Raw genomic sequence first — 25596 nt, 5'->3', positions numbered from 1 at the left:
GATATGCTCATATCCCGGTTTTTAAAAACCCGAATATGATCCCTGGGGTACCCCTTTTCTAACCCGAATATTTGGTCATGTAAACGCGTATCGGCATATCCCCATCAAAAGGAACATTGATTTGTGTTCTGCGCATGTTCTATTCGCAAGGAATCTTGGTCTTTTGAGTAGAGACGGCGCATACAAAAACCCGCGTGCAGTATACCGGAAGTAAACAAGAAGTAGAGGTAAACATGGCGAGATGCAGCACAGCACCACACTTTTGGAGCGAGGAGGAAAGCGCAAACAAAGGCGATCGCTATCTGCCCCGAACTATTCATTATCCGCGTGCTGCTGCTGTTGTTGTTGTCTTTGGATACAGGTAGAAGAATCGGAAATGACGCATATTGCCGAATTATAGCCACTACAAGCCAGTCCCAGAATGAGCTTCCTTCAGACAGGCTGTTTCGGTGTCTGTAGCTTTAAATACTAATGAGGAGGAGAAAAGCGGCGCAAGGTGGAGGGTGGGTGTGGCCTTGACCATCTTGCGCAATGGTAACGTGGCGTGCATGTTTACGTTGGATATAGCAATGGCACGAAGACACGCAGTCTTTCAAGCATTTCAGTTTGACCCAGAATCTGATCCAGAAGCAACGGATGAAGAAGATGCAACTCAGCGGCTCCAGCAGGACGTTTCCGAATGGTTAGTTTAAAATATTATGTCTGGATACGGTACTTTATTCGGATGGTTTACAGTTATTATCATGTAGCTAACGCGAACCTACTGTTGCCTTTTCATGAGAGATCTGTAACGTCTGTATTTATCTTATTACAATTACATCAAGCTCTGCGATCTTGAAATGCGGATATCGCGCGTGCCATATAACCAACAGGAAAACGGTTGTCCAAATAACAAAGACGTGTACAACACTCGCGTTACAGTGTGTGTATTCACACACATAAACTGCATAGCTGCATAGATAATGTTACAGCCACATTCTACGTGTAAAATCTAGGTAACCATAAACAGTAAAGCAACACACTTATAGCCTATATCATTAGTTGACTTACTTGTCCGAGGTGTGTAGCTGAGCCAAAGAGAGTGATCCAGACTTTAGTTTCAGACGTTCAGCAAGCCCAGCTCTGTATTGACCCTTCGGTGTTCATTTGTACATCCAATTATTGAGCAATTGTTATGCTTCGCTCGCTCAAAAGCCATGATATCTCTCGTGGACAAACTAAAATCGCGCGCGCGCGTTCCTACTTCCTAGCGCATTTTCTCATGGGCGGAAAATATTCTCTGGGCGGGCAAAGCAGAGACAGGGGAGGTAACATTTCCTCCTTATGACGTCATAAGGAGGAGATTCAAGATCAGCGCGTATGAGCCTCCATTTTCTCAAAGGCAGAGAAAGATAGAAAAAGCTCGATTTACACCGATTGAAATTTTTTAGAAACTTGGGGACCATATACAGGCTAGGGGAACTCATATTAATGTTAAAAAACCTCAGAAAGTGAAAATTTCATGTCATGGGACCTTTAACTAAAAAATATCAATACATTTGTTACAAGATTTATTAATCTTTGTTAACGATAGTTAACAATCCAACTGTTCATTGTTGGTTCATATTACTATTACATTGTTGGCTGGCATTTACTTCCATTCTATGGACATACACATCTGAAAACTTCTACAAATTCTATTTTGTTCAGATGAACAATGAAAGGCATACACATGGAATGAAAAAAGGCACACACATGGGTGAATAAATGGGTTTTCATTTTGGGTGGACTATTCACTTAACCCTCTGAGGTCGAGAAACGCGCTGACGCGTTTTGCTGGATTTTTTTCACATAGCAGCAACATAAACTTAAATTACTCCGTCATTTATGGTTATACAGAAAAAAGAAATATAAAAAAATAATCTGTGATATTTCTACTTTTGTATGTGTCCACTTACAATCAAATCAAAACATTGTGCTTTTGTAAAATAAAGAAAAAAACAGGGTGTGCGTTCTGCCTCTCCGTCGCGGTGAACTTTTTTTTCTTGAGCACATCTATAAACTGAAACAAAACTCAGCGAATACTTCTCACACATTTATGAGCCATATACCTTTATACACATTTAAGTGTGTACTTTTAAATGATCGGATTCAAACTGAAAACAAATATTCTCTGTTTAAGTAATTTGTATAAAACCAACAGGATGTCCAGTATCTCAAACGCTTGCTAATTACTTTTTAATTCGACACGCCCACTCGCGCAAAAGAGATTCACATGCAAATCTCCACATGGGACGCGAACGCCCTCGTTACCTCAAACACAAAACACCAAAACACTTCACAAGTCTCTGCTTTTCGTCGAGTTTGGAAGACACGTCTGAGCTTACATTGGATTTACCTAAGAAGAAGAAGAACGCGATTTGAAGACAAGAAAGATGTAAGGTAAGAAATTCTTACTTATTAGTTTATGGTATTGTTGCATAAACTTCACATTTATGTTGAACTGTTGCTAGATATATGGTGAATATTATACTATTTAGACCCGTGTTTACTGTTAAATACTGTTTGTGGATATCTGCTCAAACATAGATATGTATAACCATAATGTTTAATATTTTGGAGCGCGATGGCGTTTGAATGTATCACATTTTGGAGCGCGCTGTGCGTTTGAATGTATCATATTTTGGAGCGCGATTGCGTTTGAAAGGAAAAATGCACCAAACATTAGGCTTTATGTTTTTACTATTATCTCATTTCATATCATCATAACGAATGGAAACATTTGAAGTAACATATCTTTGAAGTAATATCAATATATTTTTCTCTAGCATAGTTGTTCTTGAAATCTTTTGGAAGATTTAATTTATTGTTATTATTATTTTATGCAGCACTGCGTAGCCTATGCCTACAAGGCACAACAAACCTGGTGTTCATTATATATTGTTGGAAACGTGTGTGTGTGTATTCTGTGAATTTTAAAAAGAAATTTTAACCAGAAAAATCTAAAATCTATTCCCAAAATTGTGCAGCCCTATAGTTTCTCTTGATATCAGTATGTTCACAGTTTTTTCTTTTTTTTTTCTTTCAGGGACCAGATGCAACTGAGTCCTGCTGACTTCAACATTTACACGAGTCTCTGTATATGAACATGGTAAAGTGAAAATCAAACACCTTGGAAATGAAAGGTATGTACAATGTTTTTAGGAATGGCACAAAGGTCTCTGTCTTTGGATCATTGTTTTCAATGTGCTCTTTTGTCATTTGTATTTTTGGATTGTGTTGTGTTGTAAATAAATCCAAACAATCTAAAAGCCATTCTTTTTTTTAAATCTCATTCTTTGTGCAAGGTTGCTCTGAATGACAGGGCCTGATCGCTCCTAATAGGGCAGTTAGGGGAGTGTCTTTGTCTTTCTCAGGTGTTAAAACCTTACATATTAATGAGATGATCACGCCTCTTCGCATATGGCTTTGTCACACAAAACACGTCTTAGAAATTTTAAATCAATATATTGTCTTATCTGAATGAGCAGTCAGGGTGATTTTCACATAGTTTTGGAGCAAATATTCTAGGCTACGTCATACAATTTTCAAAAGTCTTGTGAAGAAATAATCAGTATGGGTTTCATGGCCTTATTTCAGTGAGAATTTTTTTTGTATTTTCACAAACCACGCATAAATGTCATTATCTCAAAACTACAAACTTTTACATACATGCTGCTGATATATTATTGTAGCAGAGTTTGTGCTGAATACAGTGTAATCAGACTTTAGCCATGAAAATGTCACTAGTAACAGAAAAAAACACAAATGTCAGAGCATGTCAGACCACCTCCAGGGCCCAGAAAACAGCTCAGACCTCAGAGGGTTAAAGCCCTGATTTTACATCTACCAGGCATGATGTGATCAGCTAAAGACAAAATAAGACCCTCCCCCCTGCAAAATTATTACTATTAAAAATATTTTATTAAAATGAATAAAACTAAATCTTATTATTCCACTAATACATCTTTTATTGTGAAATAAAAATGAAAATTGAGCATTTAATAATAATCAATCATATATTCTATTATAAAACAAAAGTATTAACAGAATTGTTGTTATATATATTTAAAAAAATCCCTTACCACATATTCCTTGCAGAAAGAGTCTGGATCTTCAGTCAGGTAGATCATCAGGCCTTTCAGGATGCACTCTCTCCTGATGTTTATGTTGTCACACTACAGCAGGGGGGAAATCAAGACTGAAATTAGCCAAATGCATAAAGCTGTACAATAACTAGACAAAACAGAAGACAATGCATGCATTTATACTAACAGAGTCTGTGATCGCCAGGGTGTTTTTTATCTTTTGCCCCTTCACTCCTCCTTTGCTCTTGAAGATCTGCATCAGTTTATCTGAAAAGTGGTCCAGCTGTGATAGGAACATTGATTGCAGTGGCTTTGTAGTGATCCGCATGAACTCTGCGTGCACCTTCAAAATGAAAAAAATAAATAAAAATTGTTTTGTTTATCCTTCTTACTACGAAAATACCCAATAACGACTAAAATAAAACACTACATCACATGTTTACTTACTTCACTCTGCTGAAAAAGAGCTGGCCATTGATTCTTGAACACCTCTATCATGGGCATTGGCTGACAACAATTGGTTTTAAGTCTATTAATGTGGAATGTGGATTGTGTTTCCGGTATCTGTGGGTGTTAAATGTCCTGTAAATATTACTTTCAAATGCACATCCTACAAACATACACTGAACTGTTTCATTATGCCTGATATGTCCATTTATGTGTTGAAAATAATCTCTTTCTGCTGCTAGCTCCTTGCATGAGCACACAAGACACTTGCATGAGCACACAAGACACTGGAATGTTGTTAATTCTTCTGGCTTTGGAGTTTCCTGTTTAGCATGTATTTTGTATGTGTGATTAAGAAGCTTACTCCATGTACTAAACGTGCATGGGCAATCTGTGTATGGACATGGATAGCGAAAACTGCCCCTAAAGCACACATGAGTCTGCCTAAAATGCTGCAGCAACAAATAGCCTACCTGCTAGCTAGTTTCGATGAACATTCTTTGCACTGCCACATTCACAATCCTAAAAAGAAGAATAAAAAAGTATTATTAGATACCATATTTAACAAATGACACAAGTAAATCAGAATATCTGAATATTTGAATATGACTTACTGTAACTAGGAGGTTGCTGTTCACCTGGTCATGTTCATAAACTGTGAAAGAGAAGATGTTGATTAGGCGTGGGAACCAGTACTCATATGAATATGCTTTGTGTTTCATCGTGCAATTGATATGCAAAAATGACTTTTTACATGCATATTTACGCACTGTAAACACCTTGGGTAGGTTTAGTGGTGTGGGGTACGTGCATATTATACGCCATCAAAGTGCGTATCTTATGCACGCAAAAACTGAGCATCATATGCTAAAACATCATTTATTTTGCTTCTTACGTCTCGAGTTTTAATATTTTTTATGTTGTCAAATGATTTAAATTTTTAAATTTTTTATACTTTTAATATTTATTAAGAGATTGACTACTTAAAGGTATAGCAGAGGATCTTTCCAAATTTTAGATAAGACCCGCCCTCTCCACTTTTTGAAAAGTTTGATTGATTCACCAGAATGATTGACAATTAGGAGGACCAATAGTTTAGACTACCCACCAGGAAGTAAAACATCCTCCGCTATACCTTTAACTGTGGTTGTGAATGTTGATGACCAACTTTTAAAAAACATTAGGCTACAATATTTAGATCTGGGTTATCATGATATTCTTTAGTATTTCAACATTCTTCAATTAAGTTCGACAAATTTGTTAACTGGGGTACTATACAGTGAAAAGTACCACACTAGGCACAATCAAGCACCAGTATGTTTTTGTGCTTTGCTTCGCATGCATTTAGGGAACGGCATAAGAGAGAGTATAGAGGTATACTATGTGTCATATGTATGAAGGACATATGTATGAAGGACACGACTTCAACGACTTCAACAGCGCGACAGTGACATCGCAGTGTTTTATTGCCAGAAGCTAAAGAAGCTAAAAAGAGTAGTCAAAGAGGATAAAATACATCTATGCGTTTATTTCTTTGCATTTTGATCATAATATATCTGCAACTTTACCTGTCTAAAAGACTATGAGTACAGAGGATTGCATGTGCGGTGCCTTCTCCGCGAATGCCGAGGCAGCCAATTTGAGGTCTGAGCTCCGCTCCATAGAGGCCCTGCTGGATAATGTTCTCCGGCGACAGTCTTCACTCCTCTCACGGGTGGATTTATTACATCCAGCGTCTAAACCCGGCACTACGGATGATGCGGCCAAGGCCCCCATTAGTATCGTTGCTACCGATCCATTGAACACCTGGACAACAGTCGGGGCGAGGGATGGCCGACGGGGTTCTCTTCCCTTTTTTTCTCCGGGTGATGATGTGAGCCTTCTCACTCTTTCAAACTATTATGCACCGCTGGAGACACTTCAAGGGGCTGGCCTGGAGGCTGAGTGTGAGGCTACAAGCTCCCCGTTACACTCTATGGAGAAACAGCCTGCTTTGCCTAACCATACGAGGCCGGGCAAAACTCCCATCTACAAGTCGAGAAAGCGGTCCATCTCTCCCATGCCTACAGTCAGATGTGGAAAACGCCGTCGCTTCTTCTCTTCCTTTGAAGTTAGTGGCGACATTGGATGTGTTCCACCGGTGTTTTCTCCTGTAGCAGATGGCTTCTCTGCGTCGAGTGATGACGTCATGCACCTGGCGCCCCTTTCTCGGCTTGCGACAACTGCTGGCGCTGAGCCAGCAACGCCCCCTAGTTATCGGGAGCTTCAGTCTCCTGCCACACATTTAATTCATCAAAATCTCTCTTCCTACATGTATAATGACACCTCACTGCCAGAAGTTCTTCTGCTTGGTGACTCCTCCATCAAGGGAATTAAACTTCCAGCCTGTATCACCTATTGTCTGTCTAATGGTAAGACTGGTGATTTCATCAATCAGCGAGACTGCATTCAGACCTTGAGGAACTATGTCTTCAAATTGAATTTCATGGAAAGCGCTGCATTCTATCTGGTCCACTCCCATCTCCTGTTATGGGTTCTGAACATTTTAGTCGTCTCTATGGGCTGCATCAATGGCTCTGCCATTTCTGTTTGGCTGCTGGTTTTAATTTTATTCCTAACTTTGATTCCTTTTGGACTAGGCATGATCTCTTTAATGCTGACAGATTCAACCTAAATAGGGGGGGGACCAAGCTGCTCACTGCCAATTTAGTGAATTATATAGCCTTTGGTATTGATTGACATAATGCTCAGCCTAACCCTCCCCCAGCTTGCCCTCGCTCTACCCAGCATAGTAATTATGAGGGCCTTGCTGAATTATCCCCCTGCATAGACCTCTCTATAGATCTATGCATGACCCCAGCATACCTGCATACCTCTGTCTTGTCCGTACAGGCTCCTATTACCGTGCAACTTGGTTCCAGAATAGCAAAGTGGAATAGACTTAAATGTACCCCAGTTCACAGACTTAACTTGTCTAATTTAATTCTTATTCCTAAGAAATCGCCTGTCTCTGTGGAAAAAAATAAAAATATTTTTCGGACAGTAAAACTTGCTTCGTTAAATATCAGGTCACTCAACAAAAAGTCTTTTTTAATTAACGATCTTATCTCCACATATAAACTTGATGTATTACTTTTAACTGAAACCTGGCTTGATTCAGTAAATTATAATACTACCCTAATTGAATCTTCTCCGTCTGATTATAATTTTATAAGTGTTAATCGTGAAAATAGACGTGGGGGAGGAATAGCTAAAATTTTTAAAGCTTCTTTTCAGTTTCAACAATTATCTTATGGTGACTATGCTTCTTTTGAATATCTTTGTGCTGTTCTCAAAGGCTGCCCAAAAATTTTGCTGCTAACTGTATATAGACCTCCTACTTTATCAGTCACAGTCTTCCTTGAAGATTTCTGTGAATTGCTCTCTGAAATCTGTGTCTATTTTGATAGTATTGTTATATCAGGTGATTTTAACATCCATGTAGATAACCCTGAAAATCTTCATGCTAGAGACTTTCTGGCCTTGATTGATACCTTCAATCTGACACAACATATACAGGGCCCCACTCACTCTCAGGGGCATACACTTGATCTTGTTATCACAAAGGGTGTAACTGTCTCTACATCTGTTGTGGATTTGGCCTTTTCTGATCACAGTTGCATTTTTATCAAAGTCTGCTTGTCCCTCTATCATCAGAACAATTCCATTATGATTAGAAAGAGAACTATAAATGACGGAACTTGTGCTCGTTTTGAACAAGCACTCTTTGAGTCAAAAAATCCATTCCAAAAGACTGCTGATAACTTGTTGGAAGTTTTTAACTTAAGAATGACAAACATAATGGATGACATTGCTCCTTTAAAACTGAAAAAATCCACGAGCAAACAGAAAACTCCATGGATGAATGACCCGTCAGTTAAAATGCAAAAGAAAGAATGTAGGAGAACAGAAAGGAAATGGCGCAAATCTAAACTTAATTCAGATTATCTGATCCATAAAGGGACACTTCACGAATACAATTCTGTAATTTGTAGAGCAAGGCAAGCTCATTTTTCTAGTATTATTAACAGCAAAGCAAATAAGAATAAGAAGAATAAGAATCTTTATTGTCAATGTATAACGAGTATACAATGAAATTGCAATGCTCTACGGCCAGTGCATAATAAATATAACAATTGTTAAAACAATATATAATAAATATATAAAAATATAAGAAGACAGAATATAAGAATATATAAGACAGAGACTACAGCTCACTCCATATTGTCCACATGTGTTATGAATTCAGTGTCCTGATGGCCCAAGGATAAAAGCTATTTTTCAGTCTATTGGTCCTGCACTTAATGCACCTGTATCTTCTGCCAGAGGGCAGGAGGTTGAAAAGGTGTTGACCTGGGTGTGAGGAGTCGGCAGTAATAGCCTTAGCTCTTCTGAGACACCGCATGCTGGCGATATCTTCCAGTGAGGGTAGGCGACTGCCAGTGATGTATTGTGCCGTCCGTATGACCCTCTGCAGGTTTTTCCTATCCGCTATTTTACAGTTGGCATACCAGGCCGTAATACCATATGACAGAACACTCTCGATAGTGCTGCGGTAAAAGGCCACTAACAGTTTCTCTTCTAGTTGGTTTCTTCTAAGTATCCTTAGAAAATGGAGTCGTTGCCTAGCCTTTTTTACCACAGCAGAAGTGTTAGCAGACCAGGAGAGATCGTCGGTTATGTGTGTACCTAGAAATTTATAAGACGAAACACGCTGAACACAATCCCCATTGATGATCAGTGGATCTGGTTCCCCCTTGTTTTTCCTGAAGTCTATAACCATTTCTTTGGTTTTACTGGTGTTAAGCAGTAGGTTATGTTTAGAGCACCAGTCAACCAACATGTTTACCTCGTCCCTGTATGCAGACTCGTCCCCTCCGCTGATGAGACCGATGAGCGTAGTATCATCGGCAAATTTAATGATGGTATTTGAGGAGTGTATAGATGTACAGTCAAACGTACACAGAGAATACAGGATAGGGCTCAGCACACAGCCCTGGGGAGAGCCTGTGCTGAGAGACAGGGTAGAGGAGCAGGTGGTGCCTACCTTAACCGTTTGAGGGCGGTCAGTCAAGAAGTTCTTAATCCAGGCACAAATGGAAGGGGGGATAGCGATGGTGGTCAGCTTATCCACTAGGATATCAGGAACAATGGTGTTAAATGCCGAGCTGTAATCTATAAACAGCATCCTGACATAACTCCTTGGCTGCTCCAGGTGGCTAAGTGCTGTATGTAGAGCTGTATTGATGGCATCCTCCGTCGATCTGTTTTCTGTATATGCAAACTGATATGGATCTAAGTTTGGGGGAAGCCAGGACTTGATGTGCTGCAAAATGAGCCTCTCAAAGCATTTCATAACAACTGATGTTAAAGCGATAGGTCTATAGTCATTTAGACACTTTGGAACCGAGGACTTTGGAACAGGTATGATGGTAGATGACTTCAGGCACTGAGGGATGGTAGCCTGGGACAGTGAGAGGTTGAACAGCCTAGTCAAAACTCCCACTAGCTGGTCGGCACAGGCAAAAAGTACTTTACCAAGTACCCCATCCGGACCAGCTGCTTTATTTGAGTTCACAGTCTTCAACACCTGCCTCACCTGATGCTCCTGGAGTGTCAGTGTGCTGTGACTGAAGGTCTGTGGTGATTGCGCTGCTGTGTGTGGTGCCTCATTCTCGAAGCGGGAAAAGAAAATATTCAATTTCTCAGCCAGTGATACATCGGTGATGGTAGCGACAGGTGAGGGGCCTTTGTAGTTGGTTATGCTCTGTAGCCCCTGCCACACCATCCTTGAGTTGTTATTGACGAGATGTTCTTCCACTTTCCTTTTGTAGGCCGTCTTAGCAGCTTTAATGCCTCTCCGCAGTTCTGCCCTCGCCAACCTGTACTGATCTTTATCACCCGACTTGAAAGCATAGTTACGGTTTCTCAGGAGTGTCCGGACGTTCGAAGTCACCCAAGGTTTTTGGTTAGGATAAATCCGGATGCGCTTCTCCTCTGTGACATTATCAGTACAGCTTTTTATGTAGAACAGTACAGTCTCTGTGCGCTCCTGTAGATCGAGTTGCTCAAATATGCTCCACTCTGTACGCTCAAAGCAATCTTGGAGCTGAGAGAGTGCTCCATCAGGCCAGGTTTGAACAATCTTTATGGCAGGTTTTGATTTCCTCCTGAGGGGGGTGTATGCAGGGACCAGGAACAGTGAAAGATGGTCCGACATGCCCAAATGTGGGAGGGGTACTGTCCTGAAGGCTTGCTTCAAGTTAGAATAGACGTGATCTAGTATGTTATTCCCCCTGGTTGAGCACCGTACATACTGTACAAAGTTAGGAAGCACAGACTTGAGGCAGGCTTGATTGAAGTCCCCTGCCACAATAAAAGCTCCCTCTGGATGAGCCTGCATTTGTTTATTTATAATGATATATAGCTGAGAGAGCGCTGTGCTAACATTAGCATTAGGTGGAATGTACACGGCAGCTATAATCACTGTTGTGAGCTCTCTGGGCATGTAAAAAGGTCTACATTGTACAGTCATTACTTCTAAATCCGGTGTGCACTGTGTATGTATGACCCTGCTACTAAATAATACCCGTGTGCTATTTTCCACTATTGAGAAGCTTACTAATCCTTCCCCTCATCTGCCTACTGAATTAGTCTCTGTTGATAAGTGCAATGAATTTGCCTGTTTTTTTAAGAGCAAAGTAGAGAACATAAGACATCATGTCTCATATACTTCACATAGCATTTCTTGCCTTGAACTACCAACTAGTCTGAGAGATGAGTTCAACACTCTTTCAAATTTTAGCCCCGTTGACCTTGATACCCTTGAAAAGATTGTACAAAGTCGAAGTTCCTCTACATCTGAGTTGGACATTTTACCTACTAGCTTTTTCAACTGACGTGCTTTTAATAATTAATACTTCTCTACTGAGCGGCGTATTTCCCACGTCCCTTAAAATAGCCATTGTAAAGCCTTTACTTAAAAAGAACAACTTGGATGGGTCTGTCCTTAACAACTACAGACCCATATCTAATTTACCTTTCATCGGCAAAATAATGGAAAAAATAGTTTTTAATCAAGTCTCTGCTTTTCTGACCTCAACTTCCTGTTTCGATCTTTACCAGTCAGGTTTTAGAGAAAACCATAGTACTGAAACAGCTCTGGTTAAAATAGTCAACGACATCCGGCTAAATAATGATGCTGGACAAACCACTGTTCTTATGTTGTTGGACCTCAGTGCGGCGTTTGACACCGTGGACCACAGCATACTAATAGAAATACTTGAATGCTGTGTGGGTCTTTCTGGCTCAATCATCTGCTGGCTAAAGTCTTATTTAAAGCACAGGAGTTTTTATGTGTCTATTGGTCAACATGCCTCAGCCCCTTTGCCCCTAACATGTGGTGTCCCTCAGGGTTCAATCCTTGGCCCGCTTTTGTTCAATTTATACATGCTTCCACTTGGCCAAATTATGAAAAACAATTCCATTAGTTACCATAGTTACGCAGATGATACACAGTTATACTTATCCTTGTCGCCCAACGAATTCGCTCCTCTTGAATCTCTTTATCATTGTCTCAATCAAGTTCAAGACTGGATGTCTAAAAACCTTCTTAAATTAAACACAGATAAAACTGATGTAATCATCTTCGGGAGAAAAGATCAGAGATTAAAGACTGCCACACTATTGGAATCAAAAGGTTTTGAGGTAGCAGAAACCGTTAAGAACCTAGGGGTAATTATTGATAGCGACCTAAGCTTCAAAAGCCACATGAAGGCAGTTACAAAATCGAGTTTTTTTCATTTAAAAAACATCGCAAAGGTTAAAAACTTCATACTAACAGTGGATTTAGAAAAGCTTATTCATGCTTTTATTACCAGCAGGGTTGATTACTGCAATGGTCTCTTCACTGGGCTTCCTAAAAAAACAATAAAACCTCTTCAAATAATTCAAAATGCAGCAGCAAGGCTATTGACCAGAACCAAAAGAAGAGAACATATTACTCCTATTTTAAAATCTCTACACTGGCTACCAGTGATTTATAGAATTGATTTTAAAGTCCTTTTTCTTCATTTTAAATCATTAAACGGCCAAGGACCTCTCTATATAACAGAAATGTTTGAAACTTATAGCCCTATAAGATCACTTAGATCAGCAGGAAAACTTCAACTGGTACAATCCAGTGCTCGTACTAAGCAAGGAGAGGCAGCTTTCAGCTGTTATGCGGCTCGTCTTTGGAACCTTCTTCCAATGGATATTAAGACCTCTTCTTCTATCTCTATTTTTAAATCTAGACTAAAAACTAAACTTTTCTCTGATGCCTTTTACTAATCGGGGGGTTTTGTATTTGATGTTTTGTATTTGATGTTTTGTATTTGATTTACTGACTGACTGAACTTGTATTTTATTTTAACTTGTTTTAATTATATTTTTATTGTTATGATGATGTAAAGCACATTGGGTTACCTTTCTGTGTATGAAATGGGCTATATCAATAAACCTGAACCTGAACCTGTCACTTTTGATTGATTTATGACCCCTAAACCCCGCCCCCTTTTTGACCGTGATAATGTTCCCACGCTAGCTCCTCCCACTTATGGGCTGTACGTACACCGTGGGAAAATCGGACTTGTGCCACGCCTCCTTGGGGGTTGAACATCTGAACCGTGGGAAAATTTCCCACGCTCAGTAGTTCTAAACGATGTATATTAAAACTTTTTAAGAAATGTACAATAAAGACATAGTCAGAGTGTGAGATCAGTGTTTTTATTTATTAAAGAAGACAGATATACATTCATCACTTTTAAAACGTCAATGAAATAAGTTAAAATAGCATTTTTCTCTAAAAAGAGTTATTCAAAATGAGTTAGTGTTATTTTAAAATGTTGATTTGTAAAACTGTTACATAAAACACAAACATTGTTTAAAAAGCCTTACGTTTTACATACCATTGTTAAAGGACTCGGAGTTTAAAAGATATATATAAGTGTTTCCTAGTGCTGGAACAGTGTTAAAGAACGTCCATTCAGTCCGGAGATTTGTCAGGATTGAAACTCTGTGAGGCCTGTGCAGAGACCCACGCAAACCCCGCCCCCTATCCCACCCACAACAGGTGTTCCGTGGGAAAAAACAACAGTGCCTTTTCAGCTCCCAAATAGAAAAAGCGACCGGTCACTTTGGCTGTCCGAACTTAAATGGCCACTGAAACAGTGTGTAGTGAGTGCCTCAGACCACACCCCCTAACACACCCCTCTCAAAGCTGAGAGGCCAATTTCGATTTAAGGGAAGTCCCTAAAAATGACGTCACTATCGGGGGAAACCCCTCCCACAGCGTGGAAGTCACATGAGCTGTTTAAAAAGGAGCGCAAACAGAGTGAAATACTACTTGTGATTTTTGTACATCTTTTTGTAAGCACTTTGAGCATCCATATGAAATGTGTTAAATAGTAATGCTTTTCCAATGTCTAAGTATACGAAGTTATCGTATATTTTAAAGTTTCGACCATAGAGTTTTATGTTTATACAGAGCAAAACCCCTACATCCACACACACACACACACACAAACGGTTGATTCCATCAGGTCTGCAATAGCTCGGACATCATGCTGTTTTATGTTTGTAGTGAATTCGCTTTTTATTACAGGTCGTATCCGGAAAGATTATCCGAACATGTCACCAAAACATATGTTTTCTAGTTGTAGAAATCACGACACAGAATTCACGTCGTGATATTGTGTTTTTCTTTTTAAAAAAATAAGCGGGAAAAATGTGTTTTTTAAAATCTCTCGTACAATCTTTAAAAGGAGCAAGCTAATTCATTCATTCGAGCACCAAACCTTTGAAGGAGGCAGAACGTCGAATCGCGAATCCTAGTCTACATTATGGCTGCAAATTATCATGGAACAGAAGAAGCAGCTTTACCAGACCAATATTTTGATGATGAATTATCGGAAATTTTGAACGAGATATGTGAGTTTTTTATCATACATCATACATTATACATTATAGCCCACAAAATTGAAAAGACATTTCAATAAATGCTTTTATTTCGCAGATGATGTGTCGTTTCCAGAAGGGGTAACAGATGATTTTTTACAAGGTACGGAATATATTTTGTTATATCTTTTTAATATTTTCTAATAATTATATTTTTTTAAAGAAAAAACAACTCATTATTTCAACAGAAATTACAGGGGATGTACCGACTGATAGCACCGCCCATCCGGAGGAGTCAATACACCCATTGGTTGTTGTTCCAAATCCGTCCAAACAGACTTACGAAGACATCACGCCATACACAACGCCTCGACCTCACGCCTCCGGAGAGGCAGAGAGCATCGAACGCCGAGCTTCACCAGCATCTGAAGAGAATTCTTCTTTCCCTTCGAAAACCAGCAGGGCTGCTAACATCATTGCCAGTTCACACAAAGGGGTGAAACGCCTTCGGGAAATTTATGGAGAAGAATTAATCTATCCGGAAAACGGTAAGGAAAAAACTTTTTTTTTTTTTTTTTTTTTTTTTTTTGTCTAATCATGATATTTTTTGCCTAATATAATGTTGTTTTTTAGAAGAAAACACAGAATCTGTTACATCAACAACTGGTTCGAAGAAACGCTTCGAGAAATATTCGCACAAGAGTTCGATTACGGATGAAGACGGTAAAATTTCTTGTTTCATTATATTTTATCTATATTAAATAATTCATATAATTCATATAATATATTTTATGGTTTTTGCTCTAGAAATCTCAGACGAAAGAGGGCACAGGTGTTTCTGTATTCACAAGATTTTGTTCTGAGCACCATCGATTCTGAACGGGACCCTTTCGATAGCAGTGATGATGAAGAAGATGAACAAGCCTTCACACCTTTATTTAACGCTGAAGACCTGCGAGGTTTGAGTTATGCCACTTTACGCATAGCCAACAAAAACTTCCAACGTGTCTTGGAAATAGCTACATCGCCTCTGACATATCATCAAACGGAGGAGATCGTCTCCGAGTCACAAAGAGAAGTTATAGCGCTACTCCACAGAATCTCAGATCAGCAAAATCACCACACAGCAGAACTAAGAAACGCTGTGGAGTTTTTCGGAAGATGCCACGACCAAACATTGGACGAAAACAGGCAATTACGTATTGAGCTGGTGTAGCCCAGTTAGGGTTATTTATTATCTCCTACATGCATAATTTCTAATGTGAAAATGTTTCTGACCTTCAAGGGTTAAACTGTCATAAACGTTACGTGGTTATATATTTGTACAGCATTTCACTTGTATTAATGTTATACAGATTACGGTAAAGTTTATGTGAGGTGTACTCTCTCAACATGTGGGTTTGATCAGCATGTATGTTTTTTATTTGTGATTGGACATTGGTTTACTTGCTCCCACCCATGCGCGGGTATTGATCATTCTGATTGGGAGAGGGAGGAAGAGAGAGAGATGGAGGCAGATCAGAAAGTGATGTCGCACTTTATTTTCTGGTGATTCTGAGAGAAAATATACCCAAATAACTGCTGACTAAGTGGTCAAAGAGTATATTTAGCATACAGAAAGTGTTAAAGAACGTTTCTGTAATTCGTTTCATTTGTTATACTTTGACTGAAAAGTTTAAACAGACTTGCATATGTTACTGCTGCTGAGCGCGCTGTAATCTTTTTCTTTTACGTCGAGTAAAATCTACTCGCAGGATCTGAGTTTATTAATCGTTCCGAGGAAGACGACTACAGTATGGAGGAACCAGATAGCGTTCTAAATCCCCTCGTGGTTTAGAATTCCTCTGGCATCGCGGGATTCATAATCATTCAGCGGACAGCTGGTGAGGCTGCAGACGCATACGGGAGTGTCTAACGTGATCGGTGGACAGCGCGCGTCAAAATGGGAAGACACAGGTACACTTGTTTGTTTATTTAGCTCTTTAGAGCGAAGAGGCCATTTGTTGGTTTTCACGGCCACACCGTTCTCAAGCAACGACACAGGCCTGCAACAGGTTGGGGTTATTGAAACTAAGAGTGTGTGTGGGCCCACATTACGTATTGTCTAATTTGCTCATTGATTTACACTGAGTGTATGCTGCATTTTGATTTTGAGATTGTATTATAGATCCAAAGGGGATTATATTACTGATTTCTTGCTGATACAAAATTGAATATTGATTTTTGAGTATTATATTGGAGTTTTGATTTAAGAGGATCCAAAGGTGATTTTCTGTGAAAGAAATTACACAACAGACATTTGAAAATTTCATTTAATTCTTTTATTTATTTATTTTTACAATATTTCATTCTTTCATCTGTTTTTACTTTAAATAAAGTCACTTGTTAATTGATAAGAACTTACCTTTTTGTGATTTTATATAACAGCTTCTCAGAAAGATAATCATCTAATATCTTAATTTTAGTAGAGTGATTAGGGGGGGGGGGGGGGGGGAAGTAAATGAGTTAAGTCGAGAGACATATCATTAGAACCCGGTGCTCCGCCCATCAAAGAAGAGGGTAGGGGTCGCTACATATTTATGGGGGCTCGTCCGGGATAACTTACTTCCTGTCATCAGCTGACTCTAAAAAAACAAGAACTGAATTAAGAATTAAGTTTAGTTTAGTGAATTGACCATCACTAACCAGAGCTCCAAGCATGGCTTTTGCACAGGATCCAACTCTGCTTGCTGAATTGTCCAAATGGTGTAAGGAAAAGGACATTGAGGAGAATCATCGCATACTGTTAATAGGAGTGCCTGCTCAGACTGATGTGATGTTTATAGAAGAGACACTGCAGACTGTAAAAGCTTTTGGCAGGGTTCGTGTGAGAGACTCAAGAGCAGGACCAAGTTCTAGTACTATTTTGGTGCTCTGTGAATGCCGAGAAGTTATTGATCCAACTCGAATTCCACCAGAATTACTGCCTGCTCCTGGAGAGGAAACTTGGAAGGTAGTTGTGGCTTCAGCTGAGGTTCCCGTTTCAGAATTCTCAAAGAAACTGTCCACGTTCTTAAGTGAAGAGGGAAAATCTATGTCTGACTTGCAAGCTCTATTCACTCAGTCTGGCTCTACCACTAGTTCTCCTGAATCTATCATATGCGCCGTGGGTGAACTATTGGAGAAAACCTCTAAACCATCAACTGATGCTAGTGCTTATCGCCGATTACGTACCTTTTCGGGTACTGTTCCCACTCCCACAGGAGAGGAAAGTTTGGAAAACTGGATGGAACAAGCCAGGTTGATGACTGTAGAGTGCGAATGTTCTGAAAGAGAAAAAAGAAGAAGAAGAATGGAATGTTTAAAAGGTCCAGCATTGGATATTGTTAAGACTGTCAGATTTTCAAGTCCTGATGCTAGTGCTTTGCAGTATCTGGATGCTTTGGAGAATACTTTTGGAACATTTGAATCTGGAGAGGATCTTTACTTTGCTTTCCGTCTTCTTCGACAATCAACAGGAGAGGCGTTGTCTGATTTTCTGAGGCGATTAGAGAAATCCTTAACTAAAGTGGTCCAAAGAGGAGGATTGGCACCACAGTTGATGGACCGAGTGAGGATTGAACAATTGATTCGTGGAGCTGTGGAAGCGGACCTTATGCTGCTGCAGTTGAGACTCAGAGAAAGGAAAGAACAACCTCCTAATTTCTTAGCATTACTGAACGAAATTAAGGAAGCGGAGGAGAATGAAGCTACCCGTCATAAGATCAAAACTTCAGTAAAGCCCATTCATCTGAAAACAAACTGAGCTCTTCTATGGTGAAGCAACTACGAAAGGAAATACAGGAGTTAAGGTCCAGAGTGGAAGGCGATTCTGAGAAGAAACCCGTTGCATCATTGAGAGTGGAGTCTAGAGACCAACACGTTAAGAAAAGGGTGGAAGTTCAGGAAGAGTCTGAGGTGCAACTGTTAAAAAATCAGGTTCAGAAGTTACAAGAGCAACTCTCAGTGATGAATGTGAGCTCTACTACACAGTCACCACAGGATGTGTCGAATTCGAAGCCAGTCCAGTTTCGAAATCAGGGAAGATCATCAAAGAGTCGAGAAGATTTTTTCTGCTACTGCTGTGGAGAGGATGGGCACATTGCGACCAAATGTAAAGCTCCCGAAAAAACCACGCTAGTGATACAGAAACTAGTTCGCTCTCTCCGGCAAGCTAAATCTGAGAGAAGTAGATCGACTGGAAACAATGTTTCTGCTAATGCTGCGTTCACACCGGACGCGAATAGCGCGTCAAATTCGCGCCTGCCGCGTCTAGTTTGACGCTTGACCACTTTGTGTTAATTCGCGTGTCTAACGCGCGTTAAAACAAAAGTTTGAAGCGAAATTTACGCGCGTCAGAGGTGAAAGTTTTGGCGGCCATCTTTTTTAGATGTTTATCGAGCATTAGCGTTAGCATTAATCGAGAGAGTCACCGCTCGTATATGCTCTGGAGAGCAGAAACAGCTGCGTAGGGGACATCATCGCTGTACTCGGGTCCACCAGACCCTCCGGAGGGTTTCAGGAGTTTCACAATTTGCTCCAGGAGCTAGGTTTGGTGGACCTAACGGTGAGGACGCTGACGAGGACAGCGTAGGCCGTATAAGGCCTCGGCCTCGAGTGGTCGCTGCCTGTCGAGCCCGCGCTCTACAGCCCGGCGCGAGGTTCACCCTCGCCCGCACCCACCTAATCTGTCATTTATTTTTGTTTTGATAATAAATGGAGCCAGCCTCCAAAAGTGAAACCTGTCCTGTGATTTTTGTTTTTATACACTAAATTGTGTTTGTTGTCTTTACACTAGAATAATAATGTTTCATATAATCTAGAATAGATATGGAATAAATAGCATTCAATACAAAATGAGTATCTCTCATATATTGAAATCGAGTTTTTATGTGAAAGATTTGCTTTGTTGTGCATTTTAGTCATATTACAAAATTTATTGAGGCCAAACATAAAATAACATTATAAACTGTCACTTCACCACGTGACAGCAGCAAGCAGGCTCCTGATTGGTTAACGCGGCGCGAATTGACGCAGAAGTTCAGATTTTTCAACTCGGGCGGCAGACGCGAATTCGCGTCAAACACGAGAATGCACAAATAGCACTACATAAAACATTCGCGCTTAACGCGGCAGACGCTCAATTCGCGCCATTCGCGCGTATTCGCGTCTACCGCGCCGCGCTCTACGCCTCATTCGCGCCGCAGGAATTTTTTACGCGCGTAACGCGTCTTTGCATTGACTTAACATTGAAATCACTCGCGCCTGACGCGCTATTCGCGTCCGGTGTGAACGCACCATAATAGTTTTAATTGTTCCTTTGATCAGAGTGAAATGCCCCAGAGGATTAGTAGGTCCTGTTTCTAACATTCCTGTGAAGGTGAATGGATGCCCGTATACAGCCCTTCTTGATAGTGGATCGCAGGTCACTATTGTCTTTGAACAATGGTATTCCAAATACTTATCCCAAGTTCCTATTCAACCACTTACTGGACTGTCTATTTGGGGACTTAGTGAATCAAGTTATCCTTATAAGGGCTACATAGTGGTAGATGTCTCCTTTCCTGCTATACTCACGGGCGGCAGACGCGAATTCGCGTCAAACACGAGAATGCACAAATAGCACTACATAAAACATTCGCGCTTAACGCGCCAGACGCTCAATTCGCGCCATTCGCACGAACTTGACGCGCGAATGAGGCGTATTCGCGTCTACCGCGCCGCGCTCTACGCCTCATTCGCGCCGCAGGAATTTTTTACGCGCGTAACGCGTCTTTGCATTGACTTAACATTGAAATCACTCGCGCCTGACGCGCTATTCGCGTCCGGTGTGAACGCACCATAATAGTTTTAATTGTTCCTTTGATCAGAGTGAAATGCCCCAGAGGATTAGTAGGTCCTGTTTCTAACATTCCTGTGAAGGTGAATGGATGCCCGTGTACAGCCCTTCTTGATAGTGGATCGCAGGTCACTATTGTCTTTGAACAATGGTATTCCAAATACTTATCCCAAGTTCCTATTCAACCACTTACTGGACTGTCTATTTGGGGACTTAGTGAATCAAGTTATCCTTATAAGGGCTACATAGTGGTAGATGTCTCCTTTCCTGCTATACTCACGGGTGAAGCAGAGACCGTTTCCATCTTGGCATCGATTTGCCCAGAACCGCAAGGACGACTGAGGATTATATTGTGATTTTATATAACAGCTTCTCAGAAAGATAATCACCTAATATCTTCATTTTAGTAGAGTGATTAGGGGGGGGGAGGAAGTAAATTAGTTAAGTCGAGAGACATATCATTAGAACCCGGTGCTCCGCCCATCAAAGAAGAGGGTAGGGGTCGCTACACTGGTTAGAGGAATGAAAAATCCAAGATCTAGGACCCTAAGGCCCCAGAAATGGTTATGCACTGGCCCACTTTCTACTGACCACTAATGGACACCCCAGGCCCAGAAAAGAAAGCGGCCACACCCTAGAGAAATACATATATAATTATTAAATAACAAAATGTAGGGCTAAATCGCCATGGGTTCGAATCAAGCGGGCTACGTTGCCGTGGTTTCCACCAACAAGGGTTTAATTTTATAAAAAAACGAATGGTAGGTTTTAGTTAGATGTGGTGAGGGGCTTATAACCCACGTCTGTCTGGACATGGGGAGACGCTCGACGTCACAGTGGACGGAGAAAAAATTATGTGGCTCTGCAACATCACTCACAACAATGATGGCGGCCATTTTAACCAACTCAAGACCTGTATGGGTCGATGAGAAAATTTTCCAAAGCTCTGCTACATCACCCACCTTCAAAATGATGGCAGCTGTACTCATTTTTACGGTTAGGTGAAGAGAAAATCCATAAACTGTCCGAAGACACTTCAGGCTGTGTACTGGCCCTCGCTGCAACTGGCCGCTCCCCACACAAGCACCAAAATGTCCCAAGAAACCCAGAGAGAGACACGCATACAATTACAAAACATTAAAAAGAGGGCTAAAACGCCGTGGGCTAGATCCAAAAGGGCTATATTGCCGTGGTTTATGCCAACTAGGGCTTAATTTTAACAAAAAACTAATGGTAGGTGTTAGTAAAGAGTGGTGAGGGGCATAAATCCCACGTCTGTATGGACATGGACCCTTTTTGGAGACGCTCAACGTCACAGTGGACGGAGGAAAAATTTATGTGGCTCTGCAACATCACTCAGACCAATGATGGCGGCCATTTTAACCAACTCCAGACCTGTATGGGTCGAAGAGAAAATTTTCCAAGGCTTTTGCTACATCACGAACCCCCAAATGATGGCAGCTGTACTCATTTTTACGGTTTTGAGTCATTCAGGCATACTTTCACGACGCGTTTCGAGCTTTCCCAAGGCTCCTCATCAGGTGAATTTAGAATGACAACTCTCTCAAATCCCTCTCGGCTTCCTCGTGTTCGAGGGCGTGGTCACACTTGATTTTATAGCGGACTTCAGAGGGCGGGCGCCCCTCCCACTTAAACCAAAATACCTTTCAGCACTAAATGGTGCTTCATAAATAGTTTTTTGACTATCAATAAATAAATTTTTCATTTTAATATTCAATAATTATACACATACACCCACAGAAATCTCACGGAACATCCAGATAACATGCACGAGGTCCAGAGTACGAGGCACGGGCTTGGTTAGGTGAAGAGAAAATCCATAAACTGTCCGAAGACACTTCAGGCTGTGCACTGGCCCTCGCTGCAACTGGCCGCTCCCCACACAAGCACCAAAATGTCCCAAGAAACCCAGAGAGAGACACGCATACAATTACAAAACATTAAAAAGAGGGCTAAAACGCCGTGGGCTAGATCCAAAAGGGCTATATTGCCGTGGTTTATGCCAACTAGGGTTAGATTTAGAGTTAGGGTTAGGGTTAGGGGAATGAAAAATCAAAGATAGGGTTAGGGTTAGGGTTAGGGGAATGAAAAATCCAAGATCTAGGGCCCGAAGGCCCCAGAAATGGCTGTGCACTGGCCTACTTTCTACTGACCACTAAAGGACACCACAGGCCCAGAAAGGAGAATGGTCACACCCTAGAGAGATACATATATAATTATTAAATAAAAAAAGAGGGCTAAAATCGCCAGGGTTCAAATCAAACGGGCTATATTGCCGTGGTTTATACCAACAAGGGTTTAATTTAATGAAAAAACTAATGGTAGGTTTTAGTCAGATGTGGTGAGGGGCATATAACTCACGTCTGTATGGACATGAGGAGACGCTCGACGTCACAGTGGACGGAGAAAAAATCATGTGGCTCTGCAACATCACCCGCACCAATGATGGCGGCCATTTTAACCAACTCGACGCCTGTATGGGCTGAAGAGAAAATTTTCCAGAGCTCTGCTACATCACCCACCTTCAAAATGATGGCAGCTGTACTCATTTTTACGGTTTTGTGTCATTCAGGCACTCTCGCGACGCGTTTCGAACTTTCCCAAGGTTCTCATCAGGCGAATTGAAATGACAACTGTCTCTGTTCCCTCTGCAACTACAGAGTGCTTGAGGGCGTGGTCCCTCTGGACTTTATAGTGGTAGAGGGCGGGGCGCCCCTCCCACTACTAAATACCTTTCAGCACTGTATGGTGCTTCATAAATAGTTTTTTCACTATCAATAAATTTGTTTTTAATTTTAATATTTAATAATCATACACATACACTCACAGACATCACACACAATCCAATCCAGACGAAGGGCAATCCAAAAGCTCAGAGGCGGTGGCACGGGCTTGGTTAGGGGAATGAAAAATCCAAGATCTAGGGCCCGAAGGCCCCAGAAATGGCTGTGCACTGGCCTACTTTCTACTGACCACTAAAGGACACCACAGGCCCAGAAAGGAGAATGGTCACACCCTAGAGAGATACATATATAATTATTAAATAAAAAAAGAGGGCTAAAATCGCCAGGGTTCAAATCAAACGGGCTATATTGCCGTGGTTTATACCAACAAGGGTTTAATTTAATGAAAAAACTAATGGTAGGTTTTAGTCAGATGTGGTGAGGGGCATATAACTCACGTCTGTATGGACATGAGGAGACGCTCGACGTCACAGTGGACGGAGAAAAAATCATGTGGCTCTGCAACATCACCCGCACCAATGATGGCGGCCATTTTAACCAACTCGACGCCTGTATGGGCTGAAGAGAAAATTTTCCAGAGCTCTGCTACATCACCCACCTTCAAAATGATGGCAGCTGTACTCATTTTTACGGTTTTGTGTCATTCAGGCACTCTCGCGACGCGTTTCGAACTTTCCCAAGGTTCTCATCAGGCGAATTGAAATGACAACTGTCTCTGTTCCCTCTGCAACTACAGAGTGCTTGAGGGCGTGGTCCCTCTGGACTTTATAGTGGTAGAGGGCGGGGCGCCCCTCCCACTACTAAATACCTTTCAGCACTGTATGGTGCTTCATAAATAGTTTTTTCACTATCAATAAATTTGTTTTTAATTTTAATATTTAATAATCATACACATACACTCACAGACATCACACACAATCCAATCCAGACGAAGGGCAATCCAAAAGCTCAGAGGCGGTGGCACGGGCTTGGTTAGGGGAATGAAAAATCCAAGATCTAGGGCCCGAAGGCCCCAGAAATGGCTGTGCACTGGCCTACTTTCTACTGACCACTAAAGGACACCACAGGCCCAGAAAGGAGAATGGTCACACCCTAGAGAGATACATATATAATTATTAAATAAAAAAAGAGGGCTAAAATCGCCAGGGTTCAAATCAAACGGGCTATATTGCCGTGGTTTATACCAACAAGGGTTTAATTTAATGAAAAAACTAATGGTAGGTTTTAGTCAGATGTGGTGAGGGGCATATAACTCACGTCTGTATGGACATGAGGAGACGCTCGACGTCACAGTGGACGGAGAAAAAATCATGTGGCTCTGCAACATCACCCGCACCAATGATGGCGGCCATTTTAACCAACTCGACGCCTGTATGGGCTGAAGAGAAAATTTTCCAGAGCTCTGCTACATCACCCACCTTCAAAATGATGGCAGCTGTACTCATTTTTACGGTTTTGTGTCATTCAGGCACTCTCGCGACGCGTTTCGAACTTTCCCAAGGTTCTCATCAGGCGAATTGAAATGACAACTGTCTCTGTTCCCTCTGCAACTACAGAGTGCTTGAGGGCGTGGTCCCTCTGGACTTTATAGTGGTAGAGGGCGGGGCGCCCCTCCCACTACTAAATACCTTTCAGCACTGTATGGTGCTTCATAAATAGTTTTTTCACTATCAATAAATTTGTTTTTAATTTTAATATTTAATAATCATACACATACACTCACAGACATCACACACAATCCAATCCAGACGAAGGGCAATCCAAAAGCTCAGAGGCGGTGGCACGGGCTTGGTTAGGGGAATGAAAAATCCAAGATCTAGGGCCCGAAGGCCCCAGAAATGGCTGTGCACTGGCCTACTTTCTACTGACCACTAAAGGACACCACAGGCCCAGAAAGGAGAATGGTCACACCCTAGAGAGATACATATATAATTATTAAATAAAAAAAGAGGGCTAAAATCGCCAGGGTTCAAATCAAACGGGCTATATTGCCGTGGTTTATACCAACAAGGGTTTAATTTAATGAAAAAACTAATGGTAGGTTTTAGTCAGATGTGGTGAGGGGCATATAACTCACGTCTGTATGGACATGAGGAGACGCTCGACGTCACAGTGGACGGAGAAAAAATCATGTGGCTCTGCAACATCACCCGCACCAATGATGGCGGCCATTTTAACCAACTCGACGCCTGTATGGGCTGAAGAGAAAATTTTCCAGAGCTCTGCTACATCACCCACCTTCAAAATGATGGCAGCTGTACTCATTTTTACGGTTTTGTGTCATTCAGGCACTCTCGCGACGCGTTTCGAACTTTCCCAAGGTTCTCATCAGGCGAATTGAAATGACAACTGTCTCTGTTCCCTCTGCAACTACAGAGTGCTTGAGGGCGTGGTCCCTCTGGACTTTATAGTGGTAGAGGGCGGGGCGCCCCTCCCACTACTAAAT

General features: G+C 41.2%; 2 long non-coding RNA genes across 3 annotated transcripts; one reads left to right on the top strand and one right to left on the bottom strand.

The window, feature by feature from the left end:
• Window positions 1-4083: 4083 nt before the first annotated feature.
• LOC309506584 lies at window positions 4084-5401 on the bottom strand. Of its 2 annotated transcripts, XR_014208864.1 has the most exons (4): window positions 5168-5401; window positions 5027-5075; window positions 4294-4670; window positions 4089-4196 (listed from the first exon to the last, which is right to left on the bottom strand). It is a non-coding gene; the product is annotated as an uncharacterized lncRNA (long non-coding RNA). The 2 variants fall into 2 exon arrangements; XR_014208863.1 differs by having other exon boundaries at window positions 4084-4670.
• An 8185-nt stretch (window positions 5402-13586) lies between these two features.
• LOC309505473 lies at window positions 13587-15730 on the top strand. The gene is made up of 4 exons (XR_014208453.1): window positions 13587-14691; window positions 14777-15076; window positions 15162-15251; window positions 15336-15730. It is a non-coding gene; the product is annotated as an uncharacterized lncRNA (long non-coding RNA).
• Window positions 15731-25596: the final 9866 nt, after the last annotated feature.

The sequence above is a fragment of the Leuciscus leuciscus genome, assembly GCF_965113295.1.
Source record: "Leuciscus leuciscus genome assembly, chromosome: 9".
Taxonomy (NCBI): domain Eukaryota; kingdom Metazoa; phylum Chordata; class Actinopteri; order Cypriniformes; family Leuciscidae; genus Leuciscus; species Leuciscus leuciscus.
The sequence above is the reverse complement of the archived record's forward strand: the minus strand, read 5'-3'. Positions and strand labels throughout refer to the sequence as shown.